At 42.1% G+C, this 12,812-nt stretch overlaps 1 protein-coding gene across 1 annotated transcript in view; it reads left to right on the top strand.

Annotated features, from left to right (window-relative positions):
- The first annotated feature begins 12,622 nt into the window (after nucleotides 1-12,622).
- Nucleotides 12,623-12,812, top strand: part of BCKDHB (branched chain keto acid dehydrogenase E1 subunit beta) — a 134,779-nt gene continuing 134,589 nt past the window's right edge. The window contains exon 1 of the mRNA XM_076333130.1: nucleotides 12,623-12,745. The gene's annotated coding sequence lies outside the window, so the exon portion shown is untranslated. The remainder of the gene's footprint in view (nucleotides 12,746-12,812) is intronic.

The following is a 12,812-nucleotide window of genomic DNA, read 5'->3' on the forward strand; positions in this document are numbered from 1 at the left end:
TGTGCTCTCTCTCTCTGCCTGGGGGGGTAGCAGAAATGTTGCAAGATGAAGCACTCCACGTCTCACCTAAGATAAGAACTTCTTCATCAAAGGAAGACATGGCCACAGCTATCTGCTAGCAGATAATCTCAGGAGCCAAGAATGCAAAGCTTCAAGTAGCGTGGGAATGGTCCCATTTCAGTCACAGCGGAAACAGTGCAAGCCATGCACACTCACATAAGCATAGATGTTTACTAGGAGGGCAAAATGAACATTTAGTGTGGTTGAGACAGCAGTCAGGATGGCAGGAGAGAATATGCAAAATAAAGGTCTTGTTTATGCAGATGACCACGCAGTGAAGGGTCTAAAAATCTTTCCCCACCAGGATCTTATTAGCAATTAAAAATCATCTGTCATATGCCTATAATATACAAACATTTGCTTCCAAACATACAAATATCAGTGAGTGCACTGGAAGATAACTTGATGCGGTAGATGGCTGTGGTCACTGCAGCATGAGCAAGGGGTTGTACATTTGTTGAGGAGCAATGCAACTTCTGGGAGCATGACGCGAAGTATAACAACAGATAAGGAAGGGATGCTTTAACTAGGAGGAACAGTGGCATCATCTCCACTGCGCAGTGTTGTCTAGGAACTCAGCACAACTGGGAGGGCAAGCAAAGATATAAGACCAAGTCTTCGTTACTGGTGACATGTCATACACAATGTTGGTGAATCAGACTTCTAGTCTGCCACCAAACATCACACTGACAGAAGTGAGGAGAGAGATGTTGCACACGGCTACCGAGCGTGCTGCTGTGGTACCCTGGATTAGTAAATGTTGCTACTACGTTTCCTCTGGGATCTCGAGTCCCCTCAGCCCTGCTACATCAGCTTGTACAGTCCCTGCACCCCTAATCTAAGTAGTTTTCACACTCCTCTGAGGCACTGAACATGCGAGCCCTGCACAGCCTTCTGAAGGTGTATCGATAGGTGTGGACTCCCTCACCCACACTCCAAGTTAGGCAAAAGCAAGCCAGTTCAGATCTGAAAGTCATGTATTTGTACAGATTTAACAACTTGGGCAGAGCCCTGGGCCACTCCAGCTACACAGATTCCAGAGGTGGGTGGCATCCAGTTGGCTTGGAAAGCGAGTGAGGCAAATATGTGTCTGTCTGCACCTGTCCTGGTCAATATATATGAGTCAACAGCATCATTATTAGGAAAATAAGATTAGGGCAGGGACTAGGAAGGTCCTCCTACAACATCCAGTCTGGTGTCTCTCATCGTGGATATCAATCTTCTATATGATTACATCCCCACACTTATCAAGCTCCACCTGAAGATAATCTAGGATGTGTTTGAATGCTCTATTCCTAATGGGACAGCACCCAGAGCCTTCTGATCTGATGGTTAGGAACTTTCTAATTCCAATTCTAGATTATTAACGACTAATATATGCGCATTCTTTCTTGTACCAATATTGTCATTCAATTCAAACAGCTTTTCTCACTCCAAGGTGTTCATCCAAGACAACAGTTATGTCCCCTATCCATCGGCCTCTGTCAGCCCCTCCTGCCATCCCTACTCTGACAGTTTTCAACTTCTGGTCCATATCTCCTTCTCTTGTTTTTGACTGATGGCCTAACATTATGTTCACTTGATCTGCTTGAGTCAGAGGATGAGTCTCTCTGGTACAGAGGTGACTCTCAGATTTGCTCCCATCTGTTCCTTTCTTCACCTGGAGGTCATTTTGTTTCCTGTTCTATGTCATAGTCTCACGTACAGCCTCATTGCTCTGTCATAGGCTCCACCTCTTAGCTATCTCAATCACATCTTCCTCTCCTCTGTTGCAACTGGCTTCCCTAATTTTCTCTTTTGCCATTCCATCATCTGCCTGCTTTTTCACATCCCTTTCCATTACTGCAAATTCATTTCTCAACTTATTCTTCTCTGTCAGTTAGTCTTTTTGTTTTGCAACTGCATCCTTCTTCCTCTCTTACCCTTCAGGTTCTTTTCCTAGATCCCAGCCTTAAGGAAAGGATGAAAATCCTCAGACCTCCTCCTACAAATTGGTACACAAACCACCCTTGCTGTTGTTTGTTTTGGGCAGGTAAAGCATTGCTTGCAAGAGTAGTTTTTCCTTTGGTCTTGTCTGTAATAGTCTTTCACAAGAAGCTGAATGTGTGCGGTCGTAGGCAGTAGATTTGACAGTACATATGAAACCATCAGTAGGTCTTGTACCACCTCCTGGCACATTTGAAGGAAAACAACCCTAGGCATTCATCTACTGCAATTCAAATCATCCCAGTATCTTGCAGACCCGAACAAAACCACTCCTGTTTTCTATCTCACCCTACTTCCTGTTATCATCTTCTCAGCATGCTAGGAAAAGCGTACTAAGAAAGCAAACTTCTTTCTTTCCACTAATCTCATTTCTGGGTGATGTGAGAAGACAGAGCAAGATGGTATAGAGCATGAGTCTTCACAGAGTCATCATATGCCTAGGAAATACACTTTTTCTTGCTGCTCTCCTGAATTTTTTGACTTGTCCAGCTAACCAGCTTCTACTGTCCTGCCCGAGATCCCCCTTACAAAGGAAACTCTTTCATTAATTTGAGTTAGTTCAGACCAAGCGTTTTCCTCCTATCTTACAGTGAAATGTTATCCCTTCTTTTCATTCTGAAATATGTTTTCGTTTACTGGGGGCTCCTCAAAAGAAAGTACTGGAAAGTACAAATTTACAGTTTATTACCTAGACAGTTCAAGAAAACCAAAAACAAACTGTTTGATGCTCTCTGTAAAAGGAGATGAGGCAGAATAGCAATAAAAATTAATAATGGGTTTTTTTGTGCTGAAGCAGGTAATTTGTTGTGTTCTTGTCTTTATTACCTCAGAAAGTAGATGGAAGATACAAAATCCTGCAAAGGGGGCTGAACTCCGTCCTCTTGGACACAGCTCAGGAGAAGTCAAAAAAGTGTTTGTGACCATTCTTGCAAACAACTATAACTTCTAAGGAGGATCCACTGAGACTGAATCTTGTTTAGGTCCTTGCATTCTCAAAATACGACAATATCTTAGAACATGTTTATCCTCTTCTGGGGCAGACTTTCACATCTGATTGTAAAACAATGAAAGGACCAAAGGCACTAATGAAAATCTTCAGCTGAGTAAGCAGCTCTTGACATTTCTGATACAGCTGTGAAGACCATCATATGGAAAACAGTCGGGTAACAGATAAAGAGTCTTCCCTAGCTTCAGGCATATGGTAACCCACATGTGAATCATGCAGACTGAAAAGACCTTTCCTTTCTGGCGATCCAAATATTTCATACTACTTACCCGCGGTTTTAAAAACATAAGGCACAATAAGTGATCAGCTTGACCTTTGACACAAAGATAAGTAAATCACCTCTGCCCCAGACCCAGTCAACAGCATTAACCAATACGCTGTTAGGCACCAAGCTAGTGAGAGCATAGCAGCATCGTTAGCATTTACAAGCAGAGATCACTTTATGTGAAATCCAAGCCAGGGGTCACAGTGTGCTGTGGACTCCAGGGGCAAATTATAATGTGCACACAGCTTGCACTGCATATTGCATTGCATGACACCTACCTGTTCCCAGCAGCCTGTCCTGCAGAGAGCCTGGACAGCCCCATCGAACACAATCCCCTCAGAGAAACACACTTGCTTAGTGACTCCTGTTTTTCATCAAGTCTTTCAAAGACAGCAATTCTTGACTATTGAACGGCTCACAATGCACCGGAAAAAATACCGCTTGTTGGGTTTCACACAGGGTCCGAGTTCAGTCTCCTTACACACTGCAGCTCCTCTCCCATGATCTCCAGGGCTATGCTGCATCTTTCCTGGCATATCCCTGATCTACAGAGTAGATAGAGAAAGTAGAAATAGGGTAGGGTGATCTATGGATTGACCGCAAGACTAATGCATTTGGAGTAACAAGACTGCTGTCAGATGCTAAGGCTGATAGCATGCTGAATTAACTTCAGTCTTCTTTGACAGCTTTCTGAAATCTGTATCTGTGAGTTATTTGTGAAGGAAACAAATGGCTGTTGAAGATGACCCGCCTTTTATGCCAACAGCCATGGTGGCCGTGGGACTATGATGTGCACAGGCAGTAAGTATTTCTATTTGGAAGGAATCTGATTTTCTGCAATCCAAGTTAATAGAATCTGTTGCTTAAGTCATCTTGTAGTACCATCATTATTATTGGGTTTGGGATTTTTAACTATTGAAGATTCCTGTTCGGATACACAGTTTCCCACAGGATTGCCTATGTCTGAACTGGGTGGATACAACACAGTGACTGAAACTCAGGGACTAAGATGAAAAATACTGAACCCAAATCCAAGCAGACACGTAGACCTCACAAATACTGATTACAGCCTGTGTGCTTGCTGCCAGTGTTCTCAGGCAACACCAGGGCTGAACTGGGGGAACAAAGGACTCCTTGCTTCCAGACGCTATTGCCTGGGACAAAAGAGACACATTGTAGAAGTTCTGTGAGTTGCTACCACATATTTTTCTGTGAATAATGGATTTCAGTCTCTCTACTGTCACTCAGTCAGTCACGTTAAAACTGCATTGAGCTGAATTTCTCTGCATATCAGAATACTCAATAACAAATCAACAAAATGTCCCTCCTGTGCTTTTCCTCCTTTCAAGTGTTAGCTTAACACTTGCTGGGTACGACAAACTGCAGCTGTATCATATTTTCTGGAATTGTTACTTCCTTTTTTGGCATGAATTTATTACATAAACATATGGAAAAATCTGCACTGTGACTTTCCAGTTAAGCACATGTGACAATATCTGTGCCGTAGTTCCTACCAACAGCACTAGAAGAGTTTGAGGGAATAAGAATAAATCTCTTGGGGGCTACTCCTGCCAGGGACTTAATTCTAAGTCTCTGGGAAATGCTGAGCAAAGGCATCCTTAACTCCTACAGAGTCACTAGTAGCGGAATTAGCTTCCCATACATCAATCATTGAGTGAGTTACCAAGCAGACAAGTCTTGCTCTGTGATTCCTGCCACCTACCCTCTCACCCGTGACATCCACTGCAATTCTAAAATCAGCAGCCATCTAGATTTAGAGAAACAAATGTTGCTGGCAGTATAAATTCCCTATCTTTTTATACGCACCCACCTGTCTGTCAGCCTGGGTATCTAAACCCCATCACTTCAATCTTCTTGTACCTATGTTATGTAAAAAGTCCTTATTTATAGCTGGACCTAGACAAAAGCCTAGCCCTTACAACCAGTTTAGAATCAAGGCTCCCAAAAGAATAATAAAGTTTCTTGCCTCCCACTAAAGCCTGCTGGAATTAGCCTGGCCTAGGGGCTACTTCCAGCAGTCAAATTTAGCGTGACCAGAAGCAGAAGTGGAGGTTAGAAGTAGAGATACAACTGCGGTGAGATTTAATTTTTAGAGAACTTCTAGTAGGATGAATGTGCCTTGTTTTTTCTCATTTGACAAAAGGATTCACAGAAATGAAATCTGAAACAGTCTTGATGAAAGCAGTGAGCCTTGTTGGTAAGTCATTTAATAATTAACTAGACAAAGCTCTTGACAGTTCACAGTAGGAAATAATTCTGATTCAAAAAGGGTGGAGAGAACAATCTGTCAGATCTGTATTTCAACATATGTATGACATTTCATCAAGTAAATCGTTATTGTTTCCTGCCACCTAATGGTGCACGTGAAAAATTACAAATCAGTAAGACAATTCTCAAGGTATGCTATTTCTTATAGACTTTGATAGATTTATTTACATATAAAGAAAGATCAAGGTTATGGATAAAAATGTGAATTACTATTATTATTACTGTTACTATTACTGGCTTTCAGTGAGATCCAGGCTGCCTAATTTAGTCTAAATTCTTGGTGTTAGTGAAGCTGTTATTTCTACATTAAATGCCTACGCTGCCTATGGGTGTCTCTGAAAACCTGCTACAAGATATTGTGTTCATCTAAATTAAACTTAGGCAGAAGTCTGTCATATACCTACTTGAAACAATTCTTTATATAAAAAATAGAAAGAATCAATGCACAGCATTGCCACAACCTGGTTGTTTTTTTGAATGAGTCACAAAAATGTTGAACCAATCTTAGATTTCCCCAGAGCCATATGAATTGCACGAGCGTTAAGCATTCCTGCTTTGAGTGGTAACCAACAGAATTTGCAGGTACTCTGTGGTGATGAAACTCTTTAGTCAAAAGAGCATATAAAAAGATATACACTCTTTTTATGTTAAAATTAAAAATGCACCTACACATTTTTTTGCTGGGATGAAGAAAATGGATTGGGTGGAGGAAAAAAGAAGTAATAATAAATACCACAACCAGCTACCTAATTCAAAGATGGCTGCAGGTGGGTGTCTGCATTGGTGCAGATACCAGTGCCACACTGACTGCAGCATTAGAATCTGAATATGACCCAATACCCGAAACCTTTGTAAATTAGCCTAGGAAAAAAATACCTAGACCATCCTCTAACTGCAAAGATGGTCAAACTAAAAGGGAGAGGTACGTAGAAGGAAAAAAATATGGCATTTGGATTAAATTTAGGAGAACTGACAGCTGAGTATGGGGTTTTGCTTTTATAAAGTTACTAGCATAGGTGTCCCTAGAGTATGCTCCATTTTTGGGTAGCTTTGATTGTTCACACCCTGAATGCAGTTCTTTCCAATCTTCTCATGTTGGAGAGCAATGAAACGTGGGCCTGGATACTGCACTGACTTGTGCAATATTGCCTCTCTGGCTATTGATACTAGTTCAACAAATGGACAACTGATGCATAGAAATTGGTGTCCCCATACTTAAAAGTCTAAATTTTACAATTGTATGGCAGGAGTATGACTTTTACTTGTTTACTCGCTGGCAGAGTACAAATTCTGTATGTTTAATTTACAGAAATTACTATTAACATTATGGGGAGAGATTTACTATTTTTGTAACTGATCATAGCTCCCGCTCTGATCAGCAGCGCAAGGTCAGTCTGCGGCAAGGCAAACGGAATCTCAAACACTTATTTAAGCCTGTGGAACATGTTGCTTGGTACACGGTTATCTCTAGAGCAGTACCTGCCAGCAGCAGGCAGAACACTGTGGAAACCTGTAGGGAACTCATGTGATCCAAAGGCGACTTCTTTAGATCACATGACTGTTACTTAAAGCCAGCTAAAGTGAATAAAACCATATCTTCTGACAAAAGATAATTCATGGACAGTGGATTTTCCTTTCTGTCTCCTTTTGTAACACACTTCTACCTGTACACGTGATGAGATTAAGGTTTACAGTTCATTATTATTTAAATTGGAGCTAATGCTATCAGTCTGAATAAAATAAGCAGATAGTCCTCTAATAAAAATAGCAGCAAAAATACAGAATTATGCTTCAGACTTACCTTTAGATGACAAAATGCTTCATAAAGGTAGCTCATTTAAATAGATATGGGAACTGCACCGTGCTCTAGGGGAATGACAAACTATGGGGAAACAGCGAGGCTTTGTCTCAGTGGATTCCTGGCACAAGTTGATCCATCATACCTTTTTATTCTCACTTTTTTAACTTCCACTGAACAAGACTATACTATAAGCAGGCATCAAAACTGACCAGTATACTGTAGTATATTGTCAAAATAAACAAGAGGCATTCCAGCATGTTTTATATATGATTTGCTGGATGGGTATGTTTTATCCCAAGAATCCTGAATACAGGACTTCCGTATATTTGCTTTTTGAACACTGCTTATAATGTCAGTTGTATATATATACGTGAAGAATCCATCTCCACTTGTTTCTGAATCTGATTGACTGAGACTTTTTGGCATACTTTCCTGATCGGTCAAATAGCGATTCTCATTTATTAGTGAACAACAACAGGTATTTTACAACTGGAAGGTATTAATATGATTATTTCAGTATGACCTCACTCAGCAGTTTTGGTATCAAGATCATAACTTTTGTTTGAGCTACAGTACATCTTCTACAAAGAAATCTAGTTATTATTTGAAGGATGGAAGTGATGAGAATCCAGCATGTTCTCAGGTAAATTGTTCCTACATTTAACTATCCTCAAGATAAAAATGTGGTCCTTATTCCTTGTACAAATTGGATTTCATTATGACATTTTTTGCATTAGAATCATGAGCTGTCAACTATTAGAAATCATTTCCCTGTACAGGTATTTCTAGATTGAGTCACAGTAGAAAATAGAGTTAAATATGCTCTGTGGTTTCAAAGCAATTAAAACTGATTGAATTAAACAGAGGAGAGTGGGATTCTCTTCCCGTAATTATGAAACACTGAAACATCTTATAAAAAAAGCTGAATAATGTCTCTGTGGACAGACACCACTGTTTCTAGCATTGCTTCACTTAATGTTAGGGATTACTCATATCATTTAAAAATAGGCTTGTCTTTAACTCGAGTGTGATCATTCTGGTGAAGTGTTTAAAAATCTAAAAAGCAATTGGGGATGAAAGCTACAGTTACTATTCTAGACTGAGTGGAAAGCACTGTCTTAACACAGAAGTGGGTGATACGGCAGAAATAACTGGATGATTTCTGACCCTACATGCAAATGAGTACAAAAATACTCCATTAAAACTTCTTTTCCTTTTTTTCCTGCTCTCTGCCAGACTACAACTTGGATGGCTCCAGATGCCCCTGGTCTGATTTTTATCAAAGTCTAAAATAGTAATTTCTCTGCTAAACTGCAAAATGGTCCCTGGCATTTATGCTACCTAAGATGAAACCATTCACTTCTAAGTCCCTTTGCTCAAAACCACTGCTGCTCTGCTCTTGTTCAGTTTGTCTTACTTGTTCCTAGGGGTAAGACTACCCTTTCTGTTCACACGTCTAATCTATACAAGCCTGGTAACAAAACCAGCCAGGCCAAAAGCTACATCGTCTCCCTTCCACAGTACACTTCAGAAAACAGTTCCTCAGTTATATATACCCAAGAAAGAGCGACTATCCCTAACAGCAAAATAACCCATTCGTGTGAGTGAGGAAGCAGGGACAGGCGAGAAAACAGCTCCAAAGTACCAATAAATTACAGAAAAAGAAGGACAAAGCCGATGATTGTAATTAGGGTAGGAGGAGGACAGAAGACAGCAAAGGAAGCAAGAAAACAGCTGTAGAGCCAAGACGTAGTATTAGCGTGACAAGAGTGCTTACGAGCAGCTCCTATAAGAGGGGGTGAATCAGCTAATCAACTGTTCGGGTGGAGAACATGCTACAAAATTCCTTCAATGAACCACAAAGCAGCAAGGAAAACTTAGAGCAACACTACAGCATGACAGACAGAACTGACACAAAAACAACAGTGAAACTATGCTCGAAGGAATGCAACAGAAATCACCTGGATGCCTCATCATCTACAGAGATGTAATTTAAATAAAGCAACACTTACTGGGAAACATGACAAGCTCAGAAGGAGTCTAAGGTTCAGCTGCAAGCTATTGTCAAATTTTGAGAGATTTTGGAGTAGAATAGTAGACATGGAGCCATATGCTCACGTACCAGTCCAATACTTGCGATGTGCTCACAATTAGATCCATGTCAATCAGAGGTAACAACATGGACTTCAAAGGAGTTACATCTGATTAATGCTGGCATAAACATGGGCATAATCTGGCCCACGTCAGTAGGGTCTGCAGTCATCATCAGATCCTCATTAATTGCTCTGCATTATTCAGAAATAATAGTAATGACTGCCAGAGTTTTTTAATGGTTGTCAACAACACTAAAGATGCACATAATGACTAATACACACAGATGGGGAACGTAGCTGATTTCAGCTCTTAAAAGTCTGGTGTATAGATTTAACAGAAGTGGCCCTAAGTAACTGAACAACTTCCAAATGAGAAAGCTGTTTTCAAAATGTAATTGAAGTTGCTGGAATATCATAACATATACCAGGAACAACATGGATATAATTATTACCCCATCAGAGCTGGAAAGACATGAATGCTAGGACTCATGTCCGCTAACATATTGGTCAGCCAAAGTACATTTGGATAAATCTCTCTGATTGCCCATTTCCCATTTTAGTAGTAGTGCAAATTCCCAAGGCCATGTGGACAAACTACCTTTTGTACTCAAAAGGCAATAATAATTTAGGTGGCAAGCCTCATCTCCAGACGCTTTTTTCTCTTTCACCTAGGTCTGAATAGCAGGTGAACGGGTCTTACTGAAGGTATTTCTTCTTTCCACCCTTCCATCATAAATGCCATAACTTCCTCTGTAAGATACTGTGCTGCATGACCATTCTTTTCCTTTTCAAGTTCCATATATCACCAGAGGTAGGAGACAACAGTCACCGAACTAAGAAAGCAAGGAGGATCCTTTATCTGCCTGTGTTGAAAACTGAAGCATCTCCTGGAATATCTGACCAAGGTTATTGCCACATTCTATAAATAATACACCATGACAAATACTAACTGTACATAAACCGAATATGTCTCATAGTTTATAGTTTGAGTTTAGCAATTCACAGGTCCAACAACTGACATATTAATAATAGATGACAGACTTAAAAGTAATACCTTTCTACGCTATCTGTTCTCCATTTTTAAGTTTTGCAGATCTGGCCACAACGATGTGCAATATAGCTAAATTCCTCCTACTCGAATACATTGCTTACTGAAAGAAATACAATTATTTGAATAATAAACTTGGATATTTGTAATCTTTTATACTATTAGCCATACAAATAAATGGTTATATATCATTTGATGGTTATAATGTTTGCTATGTACTAAACTTTTTCAAATATTTACATTTTGCCTTCTAGTGGAGTTGGAAGCAATCTCAACATTTTTGACATTTATAATCCTCTTTCATTGGAGAGATTGCTTTTCTATTGTTTATTAAAATTCTCACCCCCTTTAGATACTCATCAGTATTTTGCTTCCATGGGATATACTGGGATATGTTAGACGAACTTGTTTGACACCATGATCTCGAGTGCTTTGTCAGCAGTCTCTAAGGATAAAGGGCATGTTAAAGAGCAAGCGACCGGTCTCCCCAGTTAGCAGTAGGATTAAGCCTTTTATCTTGCATAAATCCCAATGATTAAGAAATTCAAAATCAACATGAAAAATATTTTTTCACACAATGCGTAATGAAACAATGGTCTTCACTGAAATGGTCTGGTGGTCATTAACAGGGATATTCAGTAATGGCTTGGAACTCAGATAGAAAAAAACAGTATCTAATCATAATAGTGCTAAATATTTCATATTAGACATGAAATCTCATATTCCAGTGTTTAAAGCAAGGCCCTGTTCAGACAGGGTTACACATGAGCCCTCTCATTTAAAAGAGATGATGCCATATATATGTCACTCTAGTTTCTAGTCTTTTTCTCTGAGGCAAGTTCTTGGAGCAGAGTAAAAATGCTATCCAATATGGTCAGTCTTACAGGTCATATCAACACAGACAAGGAAGAACAACTCCAAGGGGCTTGTCACATGTGTTGGAGGCTGCCTGAAAAGGGTTGATGGAGAAGCATGTGTACGGACAAGATGTGAAGCACTGGTAAAAGGGAAAGGATTGATGCAGAGGCAAATGAAAGGTGGCAACAATGGACATACGGAGGAAGAGATGCTGCAAAAGTAGAGCAAGAAGATTCACCTGGGTGATGGGAGCATCTGGAGAAGGAATGTGAGGTGGTGACTTTGGCAAGGAAAACATTAGAAAGAGTATTTTATAAAACCTGACAAGGAAAATACATACATATGAAAGATGGTGATTTCAATTGCTAAACAAAATGTCATGAAGGTATGAGCGAGTGTGGAAAAAAAGACGTTGGACAAGAAGAATTAAAAAAAAGAGACGCTGAGAGAGGTTGGATGTGCAGTTCAAAGCGGGTTGGAAAGACACAGAAACAGGTAATACCTGCAGGTCTCTCTATTAATTCTATCTTTCCGGGCCATCTGCTGGGGTAGAATTTGAGGATTTCAGACATTTCAGTATTTCTTGATGCTGGGATGGCAATATGAAAATCCCAGTGGAAGAAAAGAAAAACGTTTGAGGGGAAGGGTGAAGACTTTTGTTTCAGCCACGACTGTGACAGCACCGAGGGAGAGGCCCAATTCGGCACTCCCCGATGCGCCCAGTGCCCGGCACCCCGTTATCAGCAGCGCCGACGAGAGGGGGAAAGCACCCACTGACCCGGCCCAGGCACACAGACGCAGAGCCACCCCGAGGACTGAAGGAACCGCCACCCTCCCCACGCGCCCGGCAACAAGCCCCAACGACCACAGCCCCGGCCGTTGCCGCTGCCGTTACCGCGCACGCGCACCGCCCCCGCCCGCTCCCGCCCTCCGGGCGTGCCTCACGCCCCCGCGTGCCGTCCCCGCGTGCCGAGCACCGGCCCCGCTCCCTAACAGCGCGCCTTCCGCGCACGCGCAGGAAGCACTGCCTCTCCCCTCCCACTCCTCCACCCACCGCAAGGCGGCTTCTGATTGGCCCGTCCTCCACCCGCTGCTGGCCAGTCAGGAAGCCCGCCCAGGACCCCGCCTCTTTAGAACGCGCGGCGGCCGCGGCGGCCTCTGACAGCAGCGGCGATGGCGGCGGCGGGGCTGGCGCTGCGCGGGGCGCTCGCCTGCGGGGCGGCGGCGGTGGTGCGCCGCCGCGGCGGGCTCTGGAGCCGCCTGCCCCCGCTGTCGGCTGCGCCACGCCGGTCCGCGGCGCACTTCGCTTTCCAGCCGGACGCGGCGCCCAGCGCGTACGGTGAGAGCGGGGCCGGGCCGGGCTCCACCCCGCGGGCCGGGCTCACCCTCGCTCTGCTGCCGGGTCC

The sequence above is a fragment of the Aptenodytes patagonicus genome, chromosome 3, assembly GCF_965638725.1.
Source record: "Aptenodytes patagonicus chromosome 3, bAptPat1.pri.cur, whole genome shotgun sequence".
Classification (NCBI taxonomy): Eukaryota; Metazoa; Chordata; class Aves; order Sphenisciformes; family Spheniscidae; genus Aptenodytes; species Aptenodytes patagonicus.